The sequence below is a fragment of the Polyodon spathula genome, chromosome 5 (genome assembly GCF_017654505.1).
Source record: "Polyodon spathula isolate WHYD16114869_AA chromosome 5, ASM1765450v1, whole genome shotgun sequence".
Classification (NCBI taxonomy): Eukaryota; Metazoa; Chordata; class Actinopteri; order Acipenseriformes; family Polyodontidae; genus Polyodon; species Polyodon spathula.
This window is the reverse complement of record NC_054538.1, coordinates 69,760,744-69,773,201: the sequence shown is the minus strand read 5'-3', so window position 1 is coordinate 69,773,201 and position 12,458 is coordinate 69,760,744. Positions and strand designations below refer to the sequence as shown.

The window sequence follows — 12,458 nt, the reverse complement described above, 5'->3', positions numbered from 1 at the left end:
CAAGGACAAATTTGCCATCTTAACAAAAAGACATTCCTTGTTTCTATTCCCTGTAGTGTTACTGCAGTATTTGAAGATTAGTCATTTTCTGAACCTCTTTAAAGTCCCTTACTCAAGATTTATGAGGAAAAAGTGTAGTATAAAAAGCTGTAGTAAAATCAGAAAAAATACAATAAAACTGTCTCAGCATTTTTTTATTACATTGTTCGCTTTTAAATGGAATGAGACAATATCCCTAAAATTAAATGCAACACTCACCCATTATTAACCCAGGCCTACGGTGGATGATCAATACAGCTAGAAGGTAATATGAAATCTGCAAGTCTTTACTTCTATTACTAATGTACAGTATGTATACTACCAGTATTTACATTGCAGGTCTTGGAAAAAGCCACTGTTCTGGACCAATGAAATGCACAGTAATAATAATATGTTTTATTGCATTTTTCAAGTGAACAATGAATGCAGAGGTTCACAACCTGAACCCCAAGAGCCAAACCACCCTACAGGGCTGTTTAATCTGTATATGTATGGAATGCTGTTTACTTCTTCAAAATGATACCCCAGATAGAAGAAACGCCGGCACAGACGCGCAGGATTTATTAACAAAAACAGAAAACGAAAGTAAAATAAAGGCGGTCATGTGACATTACCAGCGATGGTAACGCACAGAGGACAAATACAGCAAACTGTACAAAAAGTGCAAAATAAAACACAATACCCCAAACTATAACTCAAAAGGTGCCGTGAAAACGGCAGGCCTTGCAACAGCCCCGACTCGGTCGAGACCCGCCCACGTGCTGATTGAGGACCAGCACAGCCAATCACTTGCTGCCCTTCCCTCAACCAAGCATAGCAGGCAGCAAGTCTCAATCGAGCGCCCGTCTGTAAACAATAATACAATCAAACTAATCAAGTCCCAAAACGTCACAAAATAAACCCATTCCCACATATAAACCACACCAACACTAATTTACCACTGTGCAGGGCAATCGCACTGCCACAGGCCCCTAGACCAATTTATTTTGATCACCCCTGAACTAATGGTATAAATGATTTGTTGTCCCTGATAATACAACAAAAAACTAAAATAAATACATTTCAAAGGTTTAGTATGTGCTTACTAAAAAAAGCCATACCAACTATTTAAAATCACATGAGAGAAATCAAACCATAATTCCTGTCCATCTAATCCTGTGCATAGAACATACGGCACAATTCAAAATCTTTAATGGTACATGTCCGAAGCACAATATCCACATTTTTCTCTGTCACCCTAAATAAATAAATAAAATTATCCTAACTCTTCATAATTAATACAACTGTAATCTTAGCATGTGAAAAGTCAAACTCACTTTTTTTGTAACCTTTCTCACTTTTCATTTGTAAGTTATAAAAACAGAATCATATTGATTGGGGTAGATATAACTAAGTAAAGCCTATTCTGTAGAGATTGCCTATGCTAGGTGATTTTATCAAGTCCTCTTTCAGTTTCATTTTGTTCCTCATCTCGATCCCTCAGGGGGATCAGAACCTGGCTTCCAACGCAAATTGTCCTAAATTGAGTTCCTTTCCCTGGCATATTATATAGGCCTGCTTTTGGCGGTTTGTGCTAAAAGATAGAGAGAAAAAAACTTTATGCATGTTTTTTTTCTTCCTTTGTTAACAAATTCTCTCTCCCACTTCCAATTAAATTGGTGTAGTGTGCACCAATACCTGCTCCCAATTAAACGGATACTACAGTACCAGCTACAGACTCCAGATTTTCTTTTATTCTCTCTTTATTATCCCTATTCCTCCGAGGCTGTCTGGCTGACTGCCAGGAACTCATGGCATGGTTTAAAAAAAAAAAAAAAAAAAAAATCTTGCACATTATGTTCCTCCAAAATGTGTTTTCTTCTTTGTTGCCTACTACCTTAAGACATGCAAGGGCCCAGCAAATATCATTACAGGTAAAAAAACTGACCAAACTTTTACAAGTTGCAAAGTAAAGACACCTGTCCACAATTCAATCATTGTAATCCCTTCTGTATTTTACTGCCTGCTGAAAATGAGCTCTACTCAGAATTAATGATAAGTTGGTAGGATGTGTGATACTGTCATGTGTCCTCTTTCATTTCACATAGAGAACAAATATATCCTTAAAGGAATGCCTAAGTTTTAAAATCCATTCTCTTACCTCTTACTGGCACTAACATTATTATCGCTGGTCTATTTTCCTTCTGTTTCAGGTTGGTTGATTATTTCCTTGTATTTCAATTTTACAAAATAATGTACTAAGTCAGTACCACTTATTGGATCAACACAGAAGTTGAAGATTTCCCAAACACAAAAGTCCCTCCATCCGGTAAAAGTGGATTTGACAAGAAATGGTGTAGATTTGGAAGATTGGAAACAAAATGAATTATTTTAACTCCATTAAAAGTTGCTGCTGCGTGCGTAATCGTTTTGTGTGTTGTAGTTCATACTCCCTCTAATGGTCTAGCTACAATTTCAATGTGATCTGTAACAAAAGCAGTAGGATGCAGCATTGCATTTGAAATATTTGCATATCCTGAATTTAGATTTAAAAAAAAAAAAAACAAAAACAAATGACAAAGGGGTTAATGAGTAATAATGTGAATAAAAAGAGGCAAAAACCAAGAATTCACTGAAAGTTCACCAAATAATGTAGTTTTAGTTTTAGCTTCATCAACACACACAAGAGCTTTTGAATAGCACATCAAAACCAATAATAAAACTATTGCTTTCAACAACTGCCGAGTTTAAATGTCACTTTAAAAGTACAGAACTTACAATACATACTTCACACCTGCCGTGCACATTTACATTGTATATCTAGGATTTATGTCACAACTGTGTCCTCGCCAAGGTTTATTGGGAAACTTACTTAAAATAACTACTAAACTTTTGTCTACAAATTATGTAATTAAAAATGATGATTCTTAAAGCACTTTAACTAACTTTTAACACAATAATGGTACAACTGCACTGAAGCTTGGCTTGGTAAGTTTTATGACACCTTAGGAGGCCAGATAATCGGATAACATTTTGGAAGACGAGCTTCACACAGGTTGTGGCCTGTTTCTCGGTCTAATCAGCAAGCTTTGACGTAGATCTGGTTAAAAACGTTCTGGAATTGGTGTTAACAACCCATTCCCCACAGCATGACACACAGACAAAAGTTAGAATTAAATATCTGGAAAATGCTTATATTAAAATGAATTTATCCATGAATTTCCTTGACAGACAGACATCATTTCTCGTCGGTGTCGTGGGTCTTCGACCCTTTGCGACAAATCAGAATTACGCATTCTACAATCTCAACACGTTTGTCTTTTTTGGAAAGGCATACAGCCTTAAGGTAATGAGTTCCAAAAATTACAGCATTATACATATCCACATGTTGCTACAACTACGGCCATTTTGGAAATAGCTCTGAAACAGCCTTAAATGTATAAGTGTAAAAAGTTGTCAGGATGTTAATAATGAAAAGAAAAATTACAAGTATGTTATTTAAACAGTTGTAGCAACACGTGGGGACATGTAACACAATTTTTTCAGAACCCCGCTACTTACTCTTTAAGATAAAACATACACACCAAAAAGAAAGAAAACATGCCCCTAAATAAATATTCAGAGATGCAGATTCCTCGCAAAGTAAGCTTCACCTCCATCACTGAGGGTACCTGACATACAGGAGGGGGGCCACCGTCTTTGAGGAGACCTGACAAATAAGAGGGGTTCCACCACTTGGGGCCCTCACATAAACAGAGGCATCAGAACCTTGAAAGACCAATGCAAATGTGGTTTGAGCTCTCCCTCTCCCTCTCTCTCATAGGACAGTGCTTGGAACCACCCAGTCTGCAGACCCCCTGCCTGACAATAAACACGCTTATTCGTTTATAATGCTTACTGTACACACTATAGCTGAGCTCCCCTGATAGCTACTACACTCCATTTAACTCAATAACATATGTAGTCTGGCACAGGATGATGGATGACTGTGGAACTGTCTGCATAGCTCCCCTGCTCCACTGAACTGGCCAGTCCTCCCTCAGGAGACACATCTCTGGGTCACGTACCTATTGTACATGCATCAATATTAATCATATTATAGCACCTGCAGCATGTGTCGCCACACTTCCCCAATGATCTGAACAAAGGGTATGGGCATCAGCACTAGTATCTATGCTGTGACTGTACAGTACGTTAGTACCGTGTGTGTGTGTGTGTACACACACACACACACACACACACACACACACACACACACACTGTATTTTATATAATTATACATACTTTTATTTTACCCAATAAAACAATGCAAGACATCGTGTTGTAATGATAAAGTATGACTTATTTAGTAAGTTTAAACAAAATTATATTACTCATAAATTATATTTATTTTCATATGGCGTGGCCCTTAAACTGGGATACTGAATGTTCTTACGGTTTTATAACTGCTAAAAGCTATTAAATACTTTCACTAACAAAACCACTTAAAACTAATTATCCTTTCCTCTCTTTTAGTTGCAAAGAAAGCTGTATTACTGTCCTGGAAAGACTCCAAGCCACCTGCTTTACAACTGTAATATTACATAATATAAACCTAGACACACATCTCCTATTCTTCAAATAACAATCTTGAGAATTTCAAAAACATTTGGTTTAAGTCATCAACTATCTCACTAATACTGAGATGTATGAGTAACCCATGCTACTATCTTCATATTTACACTGTATTTATATTAACTATATTGTTATGAATTATAATGTGTTCAAGTAAAGGGTTGACTGAACTGGATGTAATAGCTATATAACATAGGCCAAATTTTCAAAAGGGGTTTCATTTTTGGTGGAAATGACAAAATACACAGAACCTGTAAATCCGTTAAATACCCACCTATTTTCTAAGGTGAACAATCAGAACAAATTATGGGAGTACAGGTTTGAAAGGAGGTATAACTGCAGTGTACGCTTAATTGTTTCTATCTACACAGATGAAGACTGGCTTTAGTTTAATATGTCCTGAAGTACATTATTTTTTAAATCATGTAAACCTTTAGTGTACATCCAAGCTGAAATATGACCTCATTCGCATCGGATCAACCCCATCGCCTTGAGGACCGTTCACTGACATTTTTAGAAAGCCAAAATATTACTTGGCTTGTGCAACAAAAGCTGACCTGAATACAAATAAATACCAGAACAAGATCGGACCACCCCTTCGTGTTAAAATGAGACTAGTTTTAATTATTTTCCAGGGTTAACCCAAATGTGTCAAAGTATACTTTGGAAATAAAAATGAAAAAGTAACAAATAAATAAACGCATTGCAGACATATGCTTTTAAATAAAATCATCAAAGCCCCTGATTTATTTATTTTATGTATTTCAGAAGTACTAAAGTGGGCTAAGTAATGTTTAATAGTTTGTTTGTTTTTTGTGAACAATTATTTTTATGGTTTACACAAAAATCCAAAACAGGCAAAATACAGACGCAAATTCAAATCAAAATACAACATGCAATACATTTATATATATATATATATATATATATATATATATAATTACAGTAATAAACTAACATAAAGACATACAGTAATGAATTAAATACATGTCACAATGGCATAGGATAGCTGGGATAGCATAGAAAACAAAAAAGTTATAGAAGGGAGAACGTTCATCTTTATAACTGATATTTTGCCATGTAAAGAAAGCTGCAGTGGATCCTATTGATTTAGATTGGCTTTATTCAAAACTTTTGCAAAATTCTCTTTACGTATTGTTTGGAAATTAGTATGAATCTTGATTCCCAGATAGGTAAAGCCAGATGTCTGGAGCTGGAGGAAGATTTGCAACTGTAATTGTAACGTTCACTTTATAACCAGAACTGGTACCAAAATAGACAAACAATTCCAGAGCACAGGGAATCAAGTTGGATATATCAGAAAGAAATAACAATATATCATCAGAATACAATGACATGTGGTGTTTGGAGCCCTTTACTTCAGTGGCAGCAATATTACTACTCTGCCAGACAGCCTGAACAAGGCTTTCTAGAGAAAGAGTGAACGGGGGCATCTTTGCATAGTACCTCTGCTAAAAGTGAACTGTGATGACCTGACCAGCTCGATATGTACACAGGCAGACTGATTATTATATAGAGTGTGGATCATGTTAATAAATGAACGGCCAAACCAAAAACATTCAAGTACCACCCACAAGTAATTCCATTTTACTCTGTCAAAGGCCTTCTTTGCATCCAAGGAGAAAAACACACAAGACATCGGTTGTTGAGACGCCGATTCAGTTGTATGCAAGAGGCGGCACAAATTGTCAGAAGCTAGATGGGCCTTTCATAAAACCTGTCTGGTCCTGATGAATTAATTCACCAAGCATATAGTTTCAAAAGTGACAAAGGTCTATATCTAGCGCATTCAAACAGATCTTTCCCTTTTTTAGAAGGAGCAATATTAGTGCAGATTTCTGATCCCTGTGAAAAGTCCCAATTTGAACCGAATGATTGATAGAGTTCAGGATTAGAGGGCCAACCTGTTACCAAAATCATCAGAAGTAGGGCTGGGGGAATGTCGCCAAGCCTGAAAGACTTGCACTTCTGCAAAGAGCAAGCCGCCTCCCTCAGTTTCTCTTCTTCAGATCGGCTTGAGATAAAGGGAATTGTGTGCATTGCAATGGGATTGTATTTCAGCTTGGGATCGTAGCACACACACACACACACACACACACACACACACACACACACACACACACACACACACACAGCTGCTTCTAATACAGGATCCATGTTGAGTGGCAGGGAAACTCCAACTTGCTGTCACTCTGTTTTTTTACTATCAGATAGTCGTATTGACCGTGCTGAAGCAGGCCGATGGCTAACTATCCACCACTTTGGTCTTTAGAAAATAGACACGGATCTTAGATCATTACATATGCCATCAAAATAAGCCATCAGAATAACTAATGAACCAAACTAGCAGATAGAGTCCTGTCATGTTTTCCACAGCTTTAGAAAGTACTGAATTGGTGGAAAAAATAGGGGTGCATAAAAAAACGGTCGAAAAAATGTGACCCTCCAGCAGATCACCTTTGAAAATAACCCTCTTCATGTTTTTATTATATTTATTTTATTTGTTATTTTATGCATTTTATATATAATATATATATATATATATATATATATATATATATATATATATATATATATATATATATATACACACACACACCCATTGGTTTGCTGAAGTATTCACCCCCCTGCTCAGTTTTTACATTTTGTTGGCACCTGAGCATACTCCATGATGCTTTCAAATTTACTTTACATGTAGAATCTACACAAACTACTCTACATTGATAAATTGATACATAAGTATGATATGGGGCTCCCGAGTGGCGCATCCAGCAAAGGCGCTCCATGCAGACGTGCCCTACAGTCTGGGGATCGCAGGTTCACATCCAGGTTCATGTCACAGCCGACCATGACAGGGAGTTCCCAGGAGGTGGTGCGACCCCTGTGGCCGATAGGGCGTCTTTGGTTCTGCAGTGGAGCCTCCAGACCTGTGTTGTCTTCCGGCACTATAGGTCTGGTGGCCTCGCTGTCGATCCGCAGTGCGAAAAATGACAGATTGGCAGGAGCACGTTTCAGAGGACGTGTGCTCCAGCCTCTGTTCCCCGAGTCAGCAGGGGGGTTGCGAGCGGTGAGCCGAGGATACAGATAATAATTGGGCACACTAAATTGGGGAGAAAACCAGGGTAAAAAAAATTGGAGAAGCCTAAATTTATAAATAAATAAATAAAGTATGATTTACAGAAAAAAAACAGATTAAACCTCAGCTGCACAAGTATTCAACCCCTTTGCTACTGCAGCCCTAAATCAGCTCAGGTGCATATGATTGGTTTGAAAGGTCACAAAATTAGTGAAATGGTTTCAGCCTGTGTGTACACAAAGAGGTTTAACTTGTAGATAATTTCCCTCAGGTATATAAAGACTTTCAAGCTGCAACTCATATAGTGATCCAACAAAACAACCATGAAGACCAAGGAGCTTTCGAAACAAGTCAGGGATAAAGTGGTAGAGAGGCACAGAGCAGGAGAAGGGTACAAGAAAAATTTCAAAGATGCTGATTATCCCTCTCAGCACAGTGAAGTCCATCATTAAAAAATGGAAGATGCATCATACCACACAGATCAGGTCGCCCTACTAAACTGAGCAGCCGGGCAAGCAGAAAACTGGTTTGAGATGTCACTCTGAAGCCAACAATGACCTTGAGAAATCTGCAAAGTTCTGTGTCTGAGATGGGAGTCAGTGTTCACACATCAACAATAAGCCGGTCCCTACACAAAGCTGGCCTGTATGGATGGGTGGCAAGAAAAAAGCCATTACTCAAAAAGCCTCATCTTAAAGCACGTATGCAGTTTGCCAAAAAGCATGTAGATGATATTGCAGACACATGGAAAAGGGTTTTGTGGTCAGACAAAAATTTAACTTTTTGGTCTAAATTCCAAGCATTATGTCTGGCGCAAGCCCAACACTGCACATCACCCAGTCAACACCATCCCAACTGTCAAGCATGGTGGTTGCAGCATCATGTTATGGGGATGCTTCTCTTCAGCAGGGACTGGGAAGCTTGTCAGGATAGAGGGGAGAATGGATGGTGCAAAGTACAGGCGAATCCTTGAGGAAAACCTGTTTGAGTCAGCCAAGACTCTGAAACTGGGGAGGAAATTCACATTTCAGCAGGACAATGACCCGCAGCACAAAGCCAAAGCCACACTGGAGTGGTTGAACAAGAAGAGAATTAATGTTCTTGAGTTGGCCCAGTCAAAGACCTGACTTGAATACAATCGGAAATTTATGGCGAGACTTGAAGATTGCAGTCCATCGACAATCCCCAACAAACTTATTAGAACTGGAGCAATTTTCCAGTGAAGAATGTGTAAAAATGTCACCATCCTACTGTGCAAAGCTAGTAGAGACCTATCCAAAAAGACTCATAGCAGTAATTGCTGCAAAAGGTGCTTCTACCAAGTACCGACTTAAGGGGCTGAATACTTCTGCAACCACTAAATTTCATTTTGTACATTTTCTTTGCAAGTTTTGCTGACATTTAATCTCCTCATATAACAGTGTTCATTTTAACTTTGAACAAAACAACTGTGCATAAACTATTTGTAATTTAACAAAACATTTTTGAAATGAATAAAAAATTATATTTATAATAGAGGCTGTCCTCGAATAAACGCCACTATCAAATAAGAAACATTAAGGTATTGTTTTCTCCCCCTACTAAAAAAAACATGCACATTAAACAAATAAACGTGCAACAATGACTATGTGCATGTAACGCCCCCGAAGAGACGGGAGCCTAAATCTAGTACGTAAATTACAAATGACCACTTTAATGACCACACATAGTAAGCAAATTTTATTTTCTGGTAGTACAGTTCTGAAAGAAAATGCAAGATAAACTACATACACAACAGCAGTCCTTCTGAAGTTCTTATAGGTGGTTTTGTTTTCAGTTCAATTGTAATTCCTGTATTCAATCCCTTACAAATAAAAACAATGTGCTTACTATCTATGAGAAGATTAAGTTTCAGTTTCTCTTGCAGAGAAATTACAAACAAGCAAGTTAGTGAGATAAAAAACAAAACAAAAAACGAGTAGGACAGATTGTAGTTTTTACAGAAATCAAACTGATATTCTGAGGTCATTTTTGGTGCAGCAATGCATCTACATCACACTCTTGGATTTAACTGCAACACCAGCATTGTCCTGCCACTTAACAACCAAGACACACTCCTGATTCGCTTGTACAGTACTCCCCTGACATTCCAACTCCCAACTAATAGGCTCTCGGTAGCTTTCACCGATAAATGTGCTGTAGTCAAAGTAGGTTAGCCACACACGCTGCTACATACAGGTAGGCTACCGTACAGAAGATAAGCAACCGCGATACTTCTAAAATGTCATGAACCATGTAATAAAATATTGCAGCGTTTGAAAATTACTATTAATAAAGGTCCACCTCGTATAATGGGCGCCCAGTCTTTTAAGCACTGCAGTCATTTTGATCAATTTAAAATAAACGCTGCAACGCCAATTAAAGTAATACGGTATTTTTTTTAAAAGTCTGCAAAGTGTGGAGTCGAATAATGCCAAAGCAGCTTTAAATTTACTTTGTATTACTATCTGTTTCACTCATCACACCCCGGTAACATTTTAAAACTCTGAACTTTGAAGCACCCATGTGGCTTCAATAGCGCTCTCTGAATCATTGTTAAGTTCCAAGAACATCTGGTACACCAGAGTGTAGCCATTACCCTATCACACTGCAACACTCTGCTCCTGGATGTACATCTGTACAAAAATACCACATAAACCAAATATGGCATGTTGTACACCCACTGGGGTAAGAATGTTGCAGGGCGACAGGTTAATGGTTACAGATTTTAAAGAGACACCAGGATGTGATGGATGAACAGAATATTATACAATGTGTATCTAACAGCAGGAAGAACACAATTAAAATAACTATAATATTTAATACCCTCTCTTGAAAACTGTCACACTAGCCCAAAGTGAGGGTATATGGCCCAATAATGGCTGTAGACGCTAAATTGTTTGGAGACCAGACTGTTGGCATAGCACACTAGGAAGTAAAGCAACTGTGATACAGTATGTGACAGGACATCAACAGTGCATCAAAAACAGGACAATGGTTTTATGCTCAAATACATTACAGTATGCAGATGTGAACTGGCTGTCTGCATCCATTCTAGCAATAAAAAAATGACCATTATCAGAAGGAGTGACACGCTCTTGCATCTTCTGTCCATCAGCAGTGGAGTTTATTCTGCCTGTGGCAAAATGCAAGCCAACCAGGGGTGTAATTACAACCAGAAGCTTGCTTTCCTCCTTTTTAATGGTTTCAGATATCAGGCAGACTGGGATTGTAAGCAAGAGACCCTCAAGACACATGGCGTAAGCACTAACCAGCATTTTCCACTAGACCAGCTTTAATTTTGTTAGTATTAAAATGATGTGAGCTATTTTCAGTTCAACGCCTGGCAGCTGTGCCTGTATTTATTTTTGTAATCAAATACGTCAATTACAGTTTGTGCAGTGCGGAAATAAAATGAAACAAAACAGCTATAGGAGTATTTATTTAAAATGTAATACATGCATTACAATATTGCTGAAAGCATGTTTTGTGCTGTATAGCATATATAGTTTTCATAAATTGATGTATGAAGTGCAAAGCTTCACGATTTCATAACTGATGCCAAAGAAACGCTGTACCACACACTGGTCACATAACAGTAAATGAAACCCTGGGCATTTCATTCCTTGCCAAATTAGATCACAGAGTCTGCTAACAATGACCTGTGAAATAACACAGTACTGGAATTTAATAAGTGTGCCGCTTAAAAAAGTAAAACTGCTTTGCTGTACTGTCACAGTCAATTACCTGTACAGCGGCATTCAAATGGGAAGTTTTGCTTTATTTGATTTAAGATAGAAGAAAGTGTTTTTACAGCAGAATGCGGTTTTATGCTTCAATATAGGCTTCCACAGTCCAAAACAAACAAGCCTTACTGTTACTCTTCATATGTTACAGATACTGAATGAGGGATTCTGCTCAATATGCTATTTACAATGCTACATTGAGTGTCTATAAATGAACACCATTCTGCTATACTTCTGGAATGACTAGTAACTGGAAATACAAGGGACAGTTAAATTAGCACACGGTATAAAAAAAAAAAATGGTCATGGTTGATTTCTAAACCGGTAGTGGTGAGCAGCACGGTTCCCTATCCCATGCAGACCAGGTTTCAGAAGCAAGCCCTCCTGTCTGTGATGTAATATATCTAACTAAATGCACCTTGTCCATCGAACCTCTGATTGCACACTACTAAAAAAAATGTAATTATCAGTTGTGCCAAGAGCCAGGCTTCATTAGCAGACCAGAAAGGTGCATCTTTAGATTGCTAAACTTGGAGAGAACATAATTTCTCGATATCCTTTATTCAAAAACGTGATGATGTACAACAGTTCAGTAAAAAATACAAGGTAAAATAAGCTGAGTCAATGATTTGGATAACCACTTCATCAGTGTACTGAGTTTGTTTACCATATTCCTTTCTCTTAGAAGTACTGAGGAAAATCATTGACCTTTGAGTAGCGCAAATGATCAACTTGGTTCCTATTGGTTCCTACTGCATTTGAAATAAAATGTAAAACAAAAATAGGTCTTAAGAGCCATCAAATAGGTCTATACTCTTATTTTTGCTTTTCTCAAAGAGGGGGAAGAAGCGATGATCTGATCTGGATAACATCTTATATATAATATGCACCATTATATTCAATCATGATTACCATTCTTTTTCTAAGGAAATCCGTTAACATGAGTATGTCACGCCTGCCATCAC

The 12,458-nt window shown here is 37.7% G+C and overlaps 1 protein-coding gene across 1 annotated transcript in view; it reads right to left on the bottom strand.

Annotated features, from left to right (window-relative positions):
- Positions 1-12,458, bottom strand: part of LOC121316242 (PC3-like endoprotease variant B) — a 316,516-nt gene that overhangs the window by 275,194 nt on the left and 28,864 nt on the right. The window lies entirely within an intron of this gene.